At 42.9% G+C, this 14,373-nt stretch overlaps 1 long non-coding RNA gene across 1 annotated transcript; it reads left to right on the top strand.

Annotated features, from left to right (window-relative positions):
- Positions 1-11,999: 11,999 nt before the first annotated feature.
- On the top strand, positions 12,000-14,062 carry LOC123626602. The gene is made up of 3 exons (XR_006730939.1): positions 12,000-12,482; positions 12,999-13,055; positions 13,143-14,062. It is a non-coding gene; the product is annotated as an uncharacterized LOC123626602 (long non-coding RNA).
- Positions 14,063-14,373: the final 311 nt, after the last annotated feature.

The raw sequence follows: 14,373 nt of genomic DNA, 5'->3' as shown, positions 1-14,373 counted from the left end.
TAGTAGCTCCATGACTACTGAGGTGTGAGAATTAAATGGCATAAAGTGTCTGGCAAAGTGCCTAACATACATTAACCACTAGTAAATTAGCTATTTGTTGTTATTTTTCTCCTTTTTTGTTTTTGGAGCCTCCAGTGCACAAAATTAACCAAAATCCTTGGTTCAAAACCCACTCTCATCATTGGCTATGTATGCACTTCTTTTTTTATTAATCATTTTGAGATAGGAATAGGCAGGCCGTGTTCAATAAAGAGTCTTTTTTTTTTTTTTTTTTTTTTTTTTGAGACAGAGTCTCACTTTGTTGCCCGGGCTAGAGTGAGTGCCGTGGCGTCAGCCTAGCTCACAGCAACCTCAAACTCCTGGGCTTAAGTGATCCTACTGCCTCAGCCTCCCGAGTAGCTGGGACTACAGGCATGCGCCACCATGCCCGGCTAATTTTTTCTATATATATTTTTAGTTGTCCAGATAATTTTTATTTCTATTTTTAGTAGAGACGGGGTCTCGCTCAGGCTGGTCTCGAACTCCTGACCTCGAGCAATCCACCCGCCTTGGCCTCCCAGAGTGCTAGGATTACAGGCGTGAGCCACCGGCGCCCGGCCAATAAAGAGTCTTAAGCCCCAATCAAGGTCTCTGACAAAACAAGGGACAGTGGAGAAACCAGCCAGAACCCAGATGACCATGAAAAATGCCCTCAGGTTACCCTCACTGTTCATTATATCTTGCTTATAATACATTAGCTACTAAAAGAAACTCCCACTGGGGCCATGACAATTTACAAATCCCATGGCAACTCACAGAAGTTACCCTAAATGGTTTAAAAGAGGAGGAACCCTCATTTCCAGGAACTCCCCACCCCTTTCCCAGAAATCTTATGAATAATCCTCCCTCTGCATAACATACAATTAAACAGTACAAAATAAGACCCCAGAAACTCACAAGCTGCTGCTCCCTATTGCTCTGAAAGATAGCCACTGCCATGCCTATGGAGCAGCCTTCTTTTTCCCTTTTCTTACTTTAACAAACTTGCTTTTGTCTAACTCTGTCGGCTCACTCTTGAATTTTTTCCTGCATGAAGCCAAGAACCCACTTGACCTTCAAATGGACCCTAGTTTTGGGGTCCACTTTCCCATATCAATTTTATTTAACTTGTATTATTTATTTTTTATATTAGCTTGCTTTAATCATGTATTAAACACCCATGAACTCACTTGATCCAGGAATGAGATTACTAAGAAACTGAAGCTACCGAGTCTCTCACTTTGTCCCATTTTGTTGCCTCGCCCTCAGCGATGACCACCATCTTGAATTCTGTATTACTAATAAATACCTTCTTTAAAAACTAAGTTATACAATATATACCTTAGACTAAACAATATATTATTTAAGTTTGTTGGTTTTGTACTTTAGAATAAGGGTATACAACTACATATTGTGTTCTAGGACTTGCTATTTTTGCATACAATTTTGCTACAACAATTTACCCATGTTGTTGCATTAGCTTCAATTTGTTTATTTTCATTGCTACATAATATTCTATTGTGTGGCTAAAGCACAATTTACCCATTCTCCTATCAGTGATCATTTGGACTCTTTCTTTCTTACTTCCTTCCCTTCTTTTCATGTTTCTTTCATTTTCTATTTGTAGTGTTGCCATGAACATTCTTATACGTGTCTCTGTGCATATGTGCAAGAATTTCTCTTGGGCACATAAATGTAATAGATTTCCTAGTTTATGAGTCATGTAAATATTAAACATTGCAAAATAATGCCAGTTTTTTTCCCAAAATTGGTGTACCCATTTACACTCTCACTAGCAATATACAAATTATCACATTGGTCCACGTCTCTCCAACACTTAGTATTGTCAGACTTCTTAATTTTTGACCAAGTGGGTGTAAAATGATATCCCATTATGATTTTTTTTTTTTTGAGAGAAAGTCTTGCCCTATTTCCCAGGGATCAGCCTAGCTCACAGCAATCTCAAACTCCTGGGCTGACGTGATCCTCCTGCCTCAGCCTCCCGAGTAGCTGGAACTACAAGCATGCGCCACGATGCCCGGCTAATTTTTTCTGTTTCTAGTTATCCAGCTAATTTCTTTCTATTTTTAGTAGAGATGGGGTCTCGCTCTTGCTGAGGTTGGTCTCAAACTCCTGAGCTCAATCAATCCTCCTGCCTCGGCCTCCAAGAGTGCTAGGGTTATAGGCATAAGCCACTGTGCCTGGCCCTCCCATTATGGTCTTTATTTCCATTTCTCTAATTATTGCTGAGATTGAGTATCTCCCCAAATGTTTTTTACCCAAATATGTTTCTCCTTCTGTGAAACTCCTATTCATATCATTGGATCATTTTTCTATTGGGTAGCCTTTTTTGATAAGGAAGATATGTATTAATATTTTTGTGACAGATTGTTTTTGTTATATGTACTACAAGTATTTTCTCTCAGTTTGGAAATTATCTTTTAGTTTTCTATAAGTTATCTTTTTGTTTTCTATTGTTTTCTTTGATGAATTAAAATTCTTAATGTGAATGTAGTCTAATTTGTCAATCCTTTGTAGTTAGCACTTTTTAAAGGTCATTGTGGCTTTTTCAAAAAATGATATGATATTATTTGAAGATAGACTGTGACAAGTTGAAGATGTATACTATAAACCCTAAAGCAACCACTAGAATAATACAACAAAAAAAGCATAGGTAATAATCCAAGAAAAGACAAAATAGAATAATAAAACATTTAATTAACACAAAACAAGAGAGAAAAAGAGGAGAAAGTGAACAAATAAAAATAGAACAAATAGGCTGGGGGTGGTGGCTTACACCTGTAATCCTAGCACTCTGGGAGGCCAGGAGGGAGGATTGTTTGAGCTCAGGAGTTCGAGACCAGCCTGAGCAAGAGCGAGACCCCGTCTCTACTAAAAATAGAAAGAAATTAGCTGGACAACTAAAAATATATAGAAAAAATTAGCTGAGCATGATGGCACATGCCTGTAGTCCCAGCTACTTGGGAGGCTGAGGCAGGAGGATTGCTTAAGCCCACGAGTTTGATGTTGCTGTGAGCTAGGCTGATGCCATGGCACTCTAGCCCAGGCTACAGAGTGAGACTCTATCTCAAAAAAAAAAAAAAAAAAAATAGAACAAATAGAAAAGAAGTAGTAGGGTGGTAGATTTAAACTCAGCCATATCAAAAAAACACATTAAATGTAAATGGTCAAAATGTACCAATTAATAGGTAGAGACTGGTAAACTACGTTTAAGAAAAAAAAAAAAAAAGCAAGACCCAATATGTGCCTACAAAATATCTGGCATTTCTGGGATAAATTCCATTTTGTTGTGGTGTGTAATCTTTTTTGTATGTTTACAGATTCTGTTTGCTAATATTTTCTTGCAAATTTGTACATCTATATTTATGAGAGATATTTGTCTTTAGTTTTCTTTTCTTGTGATTTATTTCTTTGGGTTTAGAACTAAGGTAATATTGATCTCAGAGAATACTTGAGACATGTGCCCTATTCTATTTTTTGAAAGAATTTTTGAAGGCCTGGTGTTAATTTCTTCTTTAAATACTTGGCAGAATGAACTAGTGAAGCTATCTGATCCTAGTCTTTTCTTCATGGGAAGCTTTTTGATTACTAATTGTCTTAGTTCATTTTTTGTTGCTGTTAGACAATATCTCAGACTAGATAATTTATTTTTAAAAATTTTATTTCTTACAATTCTGGAGACTGGTAAGTCTAAGGTTGAGGGTCCTGCAACTGGTAAAGGTCTTCATGCTGTGTCTTCCTATGGTAAAAGGCAGAATGGCAAGTGAGCACAAGAGAGACAGCAAGGGTAGGCCAACCTTGCTTTTATAACAAACCCACCCTGGCAATAACTAACCCACTCCTGTAATAATGATATCAATCTATTCTTGAGGGCTCTGCCCTAATGACCTAATCACCTCTTATTAGGCTTCATGTCCCAGCACTGTTGCATTGGGGATTAAGTTTCCAACACATTAACTTAGGGGAACACATTCAAACCATAGCACTAACTCAATGTCTTTACTTCTTATAGGTCTCGTGTGTCTGCCTAGGAAGTTGCCATTTCATCTAAGTCATCTAAATTTTGGCACACAGCTGTTCAAAATATTCTCTTAAAATAATTTTTATTTATGTAAGACCAGTACAGATTGCTTCCCTCTTTCATTTCTAGTTTTAATAATTTCATTCTCCTTTTTTTCTTAGTCTAGCAAAAAGTTGGACAATTTTGTTATTTTTTCAAAGCCCTAACTTTTTGCTTCATTGATCCCCCCATTTTTTCCTATTCTATATTTTATTAACTTCCATCCACATCCTTATTATTTCCTTCCTTCTCTTAGCCTTGGGTTTTTACATCTTCCAAAGTAGAAGATTAGGTTATTAGCTTCAGATATTTCCTCTTTTTTAAATATAGGTGCTCATAGAGCTATAAATTTCCTCTGTGCACTGCTTTAACTGCATTTCATAATTTTTTATAAGTTATAGTTCTGTTTTATTTTATTTCCAAGTATTTTCTAATTTCCCTTGTGACTTCTTCTTTGACCCATTGGTTATTTAAGAGTGTGTTGTTTAATTTACACATATTTGTGAACTTTTCAGATTATCTTCTGTTATTCATTTCTAATTTAATTCCATAGTGATCAGAGAATATACGTTGTATGACTTCAACCTTTTTAAATTTATTGAGACTTTATAATGGCCTAGTATATTGTCTATCCTGGAGAATATTCCATGTCCACTTGAGAAAAATATGTACTCTGCTGCTTTGGGGTGGAAAGTTCTATAGATGTCTGTTAAGTCTAGTGATTTACAGTGTAGTTCAAGTTTTTATTTCCTTATCTTCTCCTGCCTGTGATTCTAGCTATTGTTGAGTGTGGGCAATTGAAGTCTCCAACTATTATTGTTGAATTGTCTGTTTCTCCCTTCATTTCTGACAGCATTTGCTTCATGGAATTTGGTGCTCTGTTATTAGTTGTATATATGTTTATAACTATTATTTTTTCCTGATGAATTAACAAGTTTATTTTTATAAAATGCCCCTCTTTATTTGTAGTAACATTTTTGTTTTGAAGCCTATTTTGTCTGATATTAGCATAGCCACAGCCACTCCAGCTCTGTTTTGATTGATTGTTCCTTTCATAGTATACCTTTTCTTTTCTTTTTTTTTTTTTTTTTTGAGACAGAGTCTCGCTGTGTTGCCCGGGCTAGAGTGAGTGCTGTGACATCAGCCTAGCTCACAGCAACCTCAAACTCCTGGGCTTAAGTGATCCTACTGCCTGAGCCTCCCAAGTAGCTGGGACTACAGGCATGTGCCACCATGCCCGGCTAATTTTTTCTATATATATATTTTAGTTGGTCAGATAATTTCTTTCTATTTTTAGTAGAGACAGGGTCTCGCTCTTGCTGAGGCTAGTCTTGAACTCCTGACCTCGAGCAATCCACCCGCCTTGGCCTCCCAGAGTGCTAGGATTACAGGCGTGAGCCACCGCGCCCGGCCCATAGTATACCTTTTCCATCCTTTCACTTTCAATTTATTTATGTCTTTAAATCTAAAGCATTTCCTGTAGAGAACATATACTTGTATCACTTTTTTATATGCAGCCTGACAATATCTGCCTTTTATTAGATTATTTAACCTATTCATGTTTACTGTTATTGTTGACATAGCTGGTTTAAAGTATGCCATTTGCTTTTTGTTGTCTGTATGTTTCATGTCCCTTTTGCGCCTCTGTTTCTCCTTTACTACACTTTTTTTTGTTTGGGGTTTTTTTGTTATTTTTCATTTTTTGTTTCTTTTTTTTAAATTGCTGTACTATTTTTAAGCTATGTTCTTTTACTTATATTCTTTATAATTGATCTAGGGATTATAATGTATATCTTAATTTATAATCTACTTCAGATTTTTACTAATTTATTTCCAGTGGGACATAGAAAACTGACTTCTATATAGTTCTGTTCCTTCTATGCCCCACGCACTCCTTTTTAAATAGCTTTATTGAAGCATAATTTATATTTTTAAAGTGCATACATTTGCTGTATATACTGTGATAAGTTTGGACATATACATACACCCAAGACATCAAGGTAATAAATATACCCATCCCCTCCAAAAGTTGCCTTGTGTCTTTCTGCGGGTTTTTTGTTTGTTTGTTTGTTTGTTTCTTATTTGGGGTGTGTGTGTGAAGAATGTTTAGCACAAGATCTATCCTCCCAGTAAATTTTTAAGTGCACAATGCCGTGTTTTTAACTATCGACTGTACGGCAGATATCCACAACACCCTCCCTCCCTTTTTGTGTGCTATTACTGTTATGCATATTATCTCTGTATATGTTACAAACCATCATAATAATATTGCCTCATATAATTTTGTGTCTTTCACAGAAACGGAGAGAAGAAGGGAAAGCACGTGTTTGTAATTTGTTACATCAACCTTATGCACCGTCTCCGCTCCTGTCCATTTGCTCCTGTGTGCTCCAGTTATCACCTGGTGTCATGTCCTGACGTCAGCACACCTTTGTACGCACGAACCTCTTTGAGCCATTGTAAAATACTTTATATTTCTATCTGGCATAGGACCAACAGTGCAGTTATGTATGTAAGTTTTTCAGTCGCCTTTAAAATCAGTTGAAAAAAGGAAAAAGGAGAAACGACTGACCTCACAGTTAAGCTCTGGCTGGTCACTCAGCCAGAATCACACTCAGCTGTTGCCACCCACTAGCTGCTGGCTGGCTCCTCTGCTGGTTTGGACAGTACCCTGGGGCCGAGCTTGCTCTATGGTATCACGTAATTTCGCTAAAGCCATGCTGACGCCATTACTGGCAGCTGTTTGGACCCTGGTGAAACCATCATCACAGGGTTAACAAGAATTCCACGCCGAGCCCTGACAGAAATGTAGCTAGAACTGAGCACATTCAGGCTGCACTCGGGCCACTGCCTTGTACCTGCTCACGGCCCGAGAGCCATGTAGCACTAGGCCCCGACCACTTGCCCCCCTGCTCCTACAGGTAGGATCCCTGACTTCAGAGCCACAGGCTTTCGTTTAAGAGTCGCTTCAGTGCTTTTCAGATGCTGAAATCCAGGGGAACGGCTGAGGGAGGCCGACTACTGTGAAGGCCCCACAGAGCAAACGATTCAGCCTGAGAATGCAGTTTCCTTGTCTCCCTGCCCCAGGACGTGCCCTGCTCTCTCTGACCAATCAACAGTCTCCATACCCTGGGCCACTGCTCATCCAAATCCCTCAAAATGCCCGTCCCCGAACTCCTCAGGGAGGCAGATCTGAGTTTTCCCCCCACCTCCTCGTTTGGCTGTAGGTCTTGTGAATAAGCCTCTTTCCCTGCTGCTGCTTGGGGTCTTGGCGGATTAATACACTGCACATCAGGCAACAGTCCTGGTACAGTTGCACTAGGAGGGCCCTTTCAGCTGTCTCTTTCCCTGGTCCTCCCAGGAAAACTTCCTGCTGATCTGCTGTTTCACTTCCTCTTACTCGCTCACCATCCAAATCCCTATTGTCTATGACAATGCCCTTAGGTGCAAACCTGTGCAAGCTCTGTTCCAAGTACAGGCAGTCTCCTTAGGAAGAGCTGCGTAGCTCTCTGTTATGGCCTGCCCCTCCTCCTGGGCAAAACCTGCACCAAAGCAGTAGAGCTGGGAGCAGGGACCATGGCCCGGTCTCCCAGTGTGACTCCCCTGCCCCATAAGTGGGCATTAGGTAGGATGGTAGCTCCTGGTCAGCTTGGTTTGACTGTCATGGAACCTCTCCTCTACAAGCAAACCGGGATAGGAGTGATGGGAATACAGTGTTCTCAGCCACCACACCTGGAGTAGAGCTTCTGCCCTATGAGTGATGTGAACTACAATAAAATCCTAAACCCCTTGCTCAGTGAGTGGATCCCCTCGTGGCCAAGGGGACCCCAGAGAAACCTTAAAACTGAGTTTCCAGCCCTGACAGATTGGAGGTCAGATGTGCCTCATTATACCCTCTCCCTTGCTAATGGCCACTGAGCTTTTTCCTAAGGGCTAAACAGAAACCAATCTCATGGTCCAGACCAGCATTCTTTCCTGACAAGGGGCCACCAACCATGCAGTGTTTTCACCAGTCTGCAGAGCATGCACAGAGAGGGGCTGTGTGTCCTTGCTTCACCTTTTTGACATAAAAGGGTGGCCGTTTCTGAACATGGACCCCATAAAAGGGGACAAAATTTGATTTGTGCAGGCACGTGTTTCTCTTTCATAAATATTCATGACTCCTCCTATAGCTTGTTGTATATGTGTATCTGGCGATCCCACTCAGCATAAATTCCTGTTCCCTTTGTCCCTGCCTCAAACGTGTTCCTGGCATCTGGCTGGGGCCCCGTTTTCCAGTCTGCTGGAATTGCCACCTGGAGGCTGCAGCCCTTTCTGAGAAAGAAAGCTCTCCTTTCCAAATTATGAACCTCATTGTCTCTTCACTCAGTGCTGGGGGCCTAGTGATGAGAAGGAAGCCGGGTTTGCTCAGCCACTCCTGCCTGGAATCGTGCTTCTGCGACACAGAGCTGGGCTGGCAACAGACGCTGCTGTCCTGCCCCTCACAGGGTGAAAGCACAGCCCCAGACCAGGAGCTGTGGGAAAGCGAGCCCTGTCTTCTCCACCCGAGCCTTGCGGAGCAGATCTTCTCTTGCACCGAGCTGGGTGAGCAGGACGGAAGCAGATCACGCTCAAATGCCACAAACTCCCTGCTTTGAACAAAAGTTTCTTCATTTCGTGTGTGCACTTAGGAAAATTTCTGGGGGCTATAACTGGTTTGTTGTTTTTTTAAAAAAATGTCACCAATTAAATTATGGTTCCACTGGGAGGAGAAGGGTGCAGAAAGGCCTTGAAGGAAAGAAAGAGCTTCAGTTGAATGAGATGAAGGAAAGGGAGCATTTCAGGCAGGGGGAATAAGCCAACCACAGCAGTGAGGAAGTGGGGACCTTGGAGATGACACCTGGACTGACTCGGCTACTGCACTGGGAAGTGGAGGTGCCATTGCATGGACGGCTCAGAGGCAGGTTTTGGAGGACCCTCAGCGTCATCCTAACAGAGCTGGTCTTTGGATAACAGGGAACCCCTGAAAGCTTTGAGTGAGGGAATAACATCGTGGAAACTATTTTAAGAACAAAAACCTCCACCTTATGCTGTGTTTGCTTTGATGTATCGATTTTTTGTTTTTGATAATTTATTTTATATGTATTTTCTCTAGAATATTTTGAAGAATTCAACTGAATTAAATTGCAGTAAGTTAATTTTTTGCTTTGATTAATGTTTTTAATTGATGCTTAATAATTGTACATATTGATGGGGTACAGTGAGATATTTTGACCCCTGTATACAATGTCTAATGGCAAAGCAGTGTAATTTGCATATCCATCCCCTCTAATATTTATCATTCTTTGTGTTGGGACCACTTCAAAATCCAGGCTTCTAACTCTTTCAAAATATACCATAAACTATTAATCCTGGTCACCCTACTGCGCTACAGGCCGCTGCGCTCCCAGGCAGGGCCCGCCATGGGTGGGAGCCCCGCCCCGCCCCGCCCCGCCCCGCCCCGCCGGCGTTGCCTAGCAACCCGCACCGTGTCGGCACGTCCCGAGCGACTCAGTCTCCCGGAGACCGCGGTCAGAGGACACTTGGCGGCGTCCTCCGACGGCCACGGGCGCCTTTCTCGGAGCGACGCCGTCCCGGCCTGGGGGCCTCGGCGCCGGCCGGGCCGGGCTCTGGGCCCCGCGAGGCGCAGCCCGGCCTCCCTCCCGGCCGCGTCGCAGACTCCACCCGGGACGCGCCGAGGGCGGGCGGGGGGACGCGGGGGCGGGGCGACCTCCCGCCGGGAGAAAGGACCCGGAGCCCCCGCGCCGCCTCGGGAGGGGAGCGGGGGAGACTCGGGAGACCCGCCCTGGTCTGGGAGAGCAGCAGGGCGCGCCCCGGCTTCGAGTGAAGCAGCACAAGTTGCCGACATCGGCCGGCACAGAGCGAGGGAGGGACCCGCCGCCCGTCCGCGCGCTCGGGCCGCCCCAGCCACCGCCGCGCCGGCGTCCCTGGGTCGTGGCCCGGTCGTGGGACCTCAGCCCTCCGCGACGGCGGCACGGACTCTGCTGACGTAATGTCGTCACAGCAAGAAATGAGCAGATCGTCAAGTGAAGTTTCAAGACTCGAGTCCGCAGTTGGCCACGGGGGGCATATTGCTCAGACTTCTAAAGCACAGGGAACAGTGCTGTGATCAAAATGAAATCTGTGAATGCAAAATATCATTAAGGAACTTAAAACGGAAGGCAAGACATTGATGACCATTAACACGAAATGTCAGTGTTGCAGAACGCGCACATCAACAGAAGTTGACAGACTTAAGTCGTCGGCATCAAAAGGAATTTAATGACTTTGGAGAACGAACTGAAGAACTAAAAACCTGTTACACAGCAAGGTGGCTCTGGAGTCACAGAAACTGATCACTTTAAAATCCATGAGATGCGAAAAAATATTCAAGTTCTACAAACTGAAAAAGTAGAGTCTACAAAGCAATTGAAGAACTTGAGGATGAAATAAAAGACAAATAAAAAGTTCTCTTCTGTAGAAAATGACAGACGTGTTTTGAGGAGAGAACGAGAACAGATAAGTGTGGAGAAGAGACAAATAATTGTAGGATGTGAAAGCTGAAATTGGAATGAAGGAAATTGCAGCGCAGTGACACTGTGACACAAAAGGAAAGGATTCGTGTGCACAGAGCACATCAGTGGAGAAAGTGTTCAGACTGCGCCAAGCGCTGTCTGATGTGGAAAACAGTCTCACTGAAGACAATCTGAAACTTAAAATCCAAGTCCAAGTTTTACAAGAAGAGAAGTCATTATTAAGTCAAGAAAAGGAAGAACTTCAGGCATCACTTTTAACATGGAACAATGAGTATGATGTAATCAAAAGTACAGCTATGAGAGACATGAGTTTGGATTCAGAATTACCTGACTTAAGACTTAATTTGGAGGCAAAGGAACAAGAACGTCATCAGAGTATTAATGAAAAGGAATCACTGACAGCTGAGTTGGAGGAATTGGACAAACAGAACCAAGTAGCTGGAAAGGACATGATTTTGATGAAAGATCAGCTATCGAAACAACAAAATGAAGGAGACAGCATCATCAGTATACTGAACCTAGATCTAGATGATAAAAAGAAGAGAGTTCATCAACTTGAAGATGCTAAAATGAACATGACTAAAGAGATGTGCGGAAAGAAAAGTTAATTCAAAGGGAACTGGTCTCCGCTGATCCTCCCACTCCACTCTCCCAGGTAGCTGGGATTTATATTGGTTATGTGAACTTGGTTTCTTATAGACAATTTCTTCTGAGCTACCGGTTTTTGTGAGCAGGTTTTTTTCTTTTTTAGAGACGGAATCTCCCTCTGTTGCCCAGGCTGGAGTGCAGTGGCATGATAACAGCTCACTGCAGCCTCAAACTCCTGGGCTCAAATGATCCTCCTGCCTTAGCCTCTCAAGTAGCTGAGACTATAGTTGCATGTCACCACACCTGGCTAAATTTTTCTTTTTCTTTTTTTTTTTAGAGGTGGAGTCTCACTATGTTGCCCAGGCTGGTCTCAAACTCCTGGCCTCAAGCAATCCTCACACCTCAGCCTCCCAAGCCACTGGGATTACAGACGTGAGCCACCACACCTGGCTAGGTTTTTCTTAAAAGGCTATTACATTTAACATATTAGTTCTGTGTCTTCATTTGCTGGGAATTCTGGGAGCACTACATTCATGGAAGTGGTTAATTAGTGTCTACAAACCAATCAGAGGACAGCTCCTATTTTAAGAGACTGTCATCTAATTTATGAATACCTTTCAGGGATAAGAAAATATTTCATACACATAAAGAAAAGGCAAGACTTTTCTTAATTATAGCCAAACAGCCAGAGTGTTTACAGCTTCAATTTTACAGCATCAGTCATTGGTCAAAAGTAAACAAAAACCCAAAAACTCGTCAGTCCAAAGAACAAGATATCTTCCTAATTAATTTGGAGTCACAGAGGAACAAATAAATAAAAACATTCTCTGCTCTCTCTTACCCAACAGAGAATAGATACCCAGCATCTCAAAAGAGATCACTAAATGGTCAGAACATAAAATAGATTCCCAAATATTACTGCCACCCATGAGGAATAATCTGTGGCCATGTACAAACTCTAGTCGGATATACAGAGGATGTTCTCTGGCTACTCAAGCACGCTGACTTAGTGGTCCACTTCACACCAGCCACAGGACCCATTTATGGAAAGGGACAGAATCCAAACCATGAAGGGACCAACAGACTCGACCACAGTAAAAACATGGGATCAGAAGAAAAAAGAGAGAGGAGGAACAAGACAGTTGAAAGTTTCGTTCTATTTCCAGTTTGGACTCATTGGGGAGCCAAGGAGAGACATGCCCGGGGTCAAACCCCGTGAAGTTTTCAGTTCATTCTGACAGGTGAGTCCACGTGGACATTCTGATGGGGGCTCCAAAACTGCCAAAGTATAATTATTTTTAAATTAAAGCATGATTTCCATATGAATACCAAGTGAGCAAATGTCAAAGATTTATTAACTCATTTATGAGGGAAGCAGCAGGTTGATAAGGCTGGTTCAGGTATTTGAAAGACAGATGCAGAATACAAGGACTGGATTAGCACAAAACAGATTAATAGCCTGCCGGGCACAGAACTGCAACCTTTGGGGGTATCTCTTCCACTGAACAGAAATCTCACGCATCCATAAGCACAACAATCTACAAGTTAGCATGTGATGTCAAAGAGTCTTAGTCGTGATCAATAGTAAAAAGGAACAGTGCTCTAGAGAACTAAATAGTCTTTGGGGGGGCCTGTTAATGCTCTTGGATGGTGCTGAGGGGACTTGGAATTATCCTTTGTCTTATTTCCATGTCTTGGATAGTTTTTATCTTTCTTTATAGTCTTAACACTGATATTTTATGGATAATTTTTCCTAGGAATTCCTCTGACTGCTGAATGCCTACTATGTGCTGCGCACCCTGCCAGGGACTAAGGTGAGTAAGACTGACCCTTGCTTTCAGGTATCAAGAGTTGTAGTGAGAGACAGCATGTGAACAACTAAGTTCAATAACCTCCTGTAGGTGCTGCAATACACAGACTCCACCGAGTCCAGGGGACACACGAAGGAGGGGCATCAGGCCTCCTAGAAGACCAGAAAGGTCAGTGGCATCACCCTGGTGCTGGGAGAACAATGGATCAAAGGCAAGAAGGTACCAAACAGCCAGTTAGGTTACGTGTAGCAACCACCGATTATGGCCTTTAGTTAAACACTGTTCTGATTTGTTATGTAGCTGTTTCATGTAATATCAACATTTTAGCAACATCATATGCTTGGAATAGGGAAATGCTGGGAAGTATAGGAGATTGTCTTACACTTCGTTGCAAAAACTAAGAGGCAGTGCATAGCGATGGGATTCATAAAACTCAGGAAAATTGACATTGGGAACCCCAGTTTCAAATACCAGCTGTACCATTTGCTGGCTGTGAGATCTTGGGTGAGTTAATTAACCTCCATGAGTCTTTTGTGCAAAAGGGTCACAAATCCACCCATCACAAGAACCATGAGGTACAAATGAAGAATAGTGTTTACTTGGAAACTCACAGGCAGAAAGAGAGTGCAAAGATTCCCTGTTCTTCTGCCTTCCTGTGGGGAGGGGCTGCGTTGGGCGGGGCTGGCTGCTGCTGTGGTCTGGATATAGTTTGAACCCACCAAAGCTCATGTGGAAATTTGGCCCTCAGTGTGGCAGTGCTGGCGGTGGGCCTGGTGGGAGGTGTGCGGGCTGTGGGTGCAGGTCCCTTGTGAGTGGTTTGGGGCTGCTCTCCAGGTAGTGACCGGAGGCCCCTCAGGTTTCCCCCTCTTCACACATGTCCACACGTCCACTTCCCCTCAAGCCTCTCCACCATTGCAGCGTGAAAGCCCTCACCAGAAGACAGGGCCGTGCCCTTGACCTTCTCAGTCTGCAGAACCTGAGCTAAATAAATCTCTTCTCTTTATAAATTACCCAGACTTAGTTATTCTTTTATAGCAACACAAAATGGACTAAGACAGCTGAACACATCATGCGCGTGCTCCCTAGAAGGACCCTCCCATATTGACACTCTGTGAGGACCTGGGTGCCCACTGGGAACACTTAGGTGAAGCCATAGCCGTGGGAACTTCCTACACTAGGAAATGGCCTTTTTAGAATTAGGGACATCTAGATGCAAGCTCTGGTCTCGGCCTGTCAGACCTGCGGGCTCAGCCTCTTGACAAGCATATGGGTGCCCTTCCAAAGCCACCTGGGCCTGACCCCTCATCTCCTCTGATATTGG

The sequence above is a fragment of the Lemur catta genome, chromosome 22 (genome assembly GCF_020740605.2).
Source record: "Lemur catta isolate mLemCat1 chromosome 22, mLemCat1.pri, whole genome shotgun sequence".
Lineage (NCBI taxonomy): Eukaryota > Metazoa > Chordata > Mammalia > Primates > Lemuridae > Lemur > Lemur catta.
This window is presented reverse-complemented; position numbering and strand designations above follow the sequence as displayed.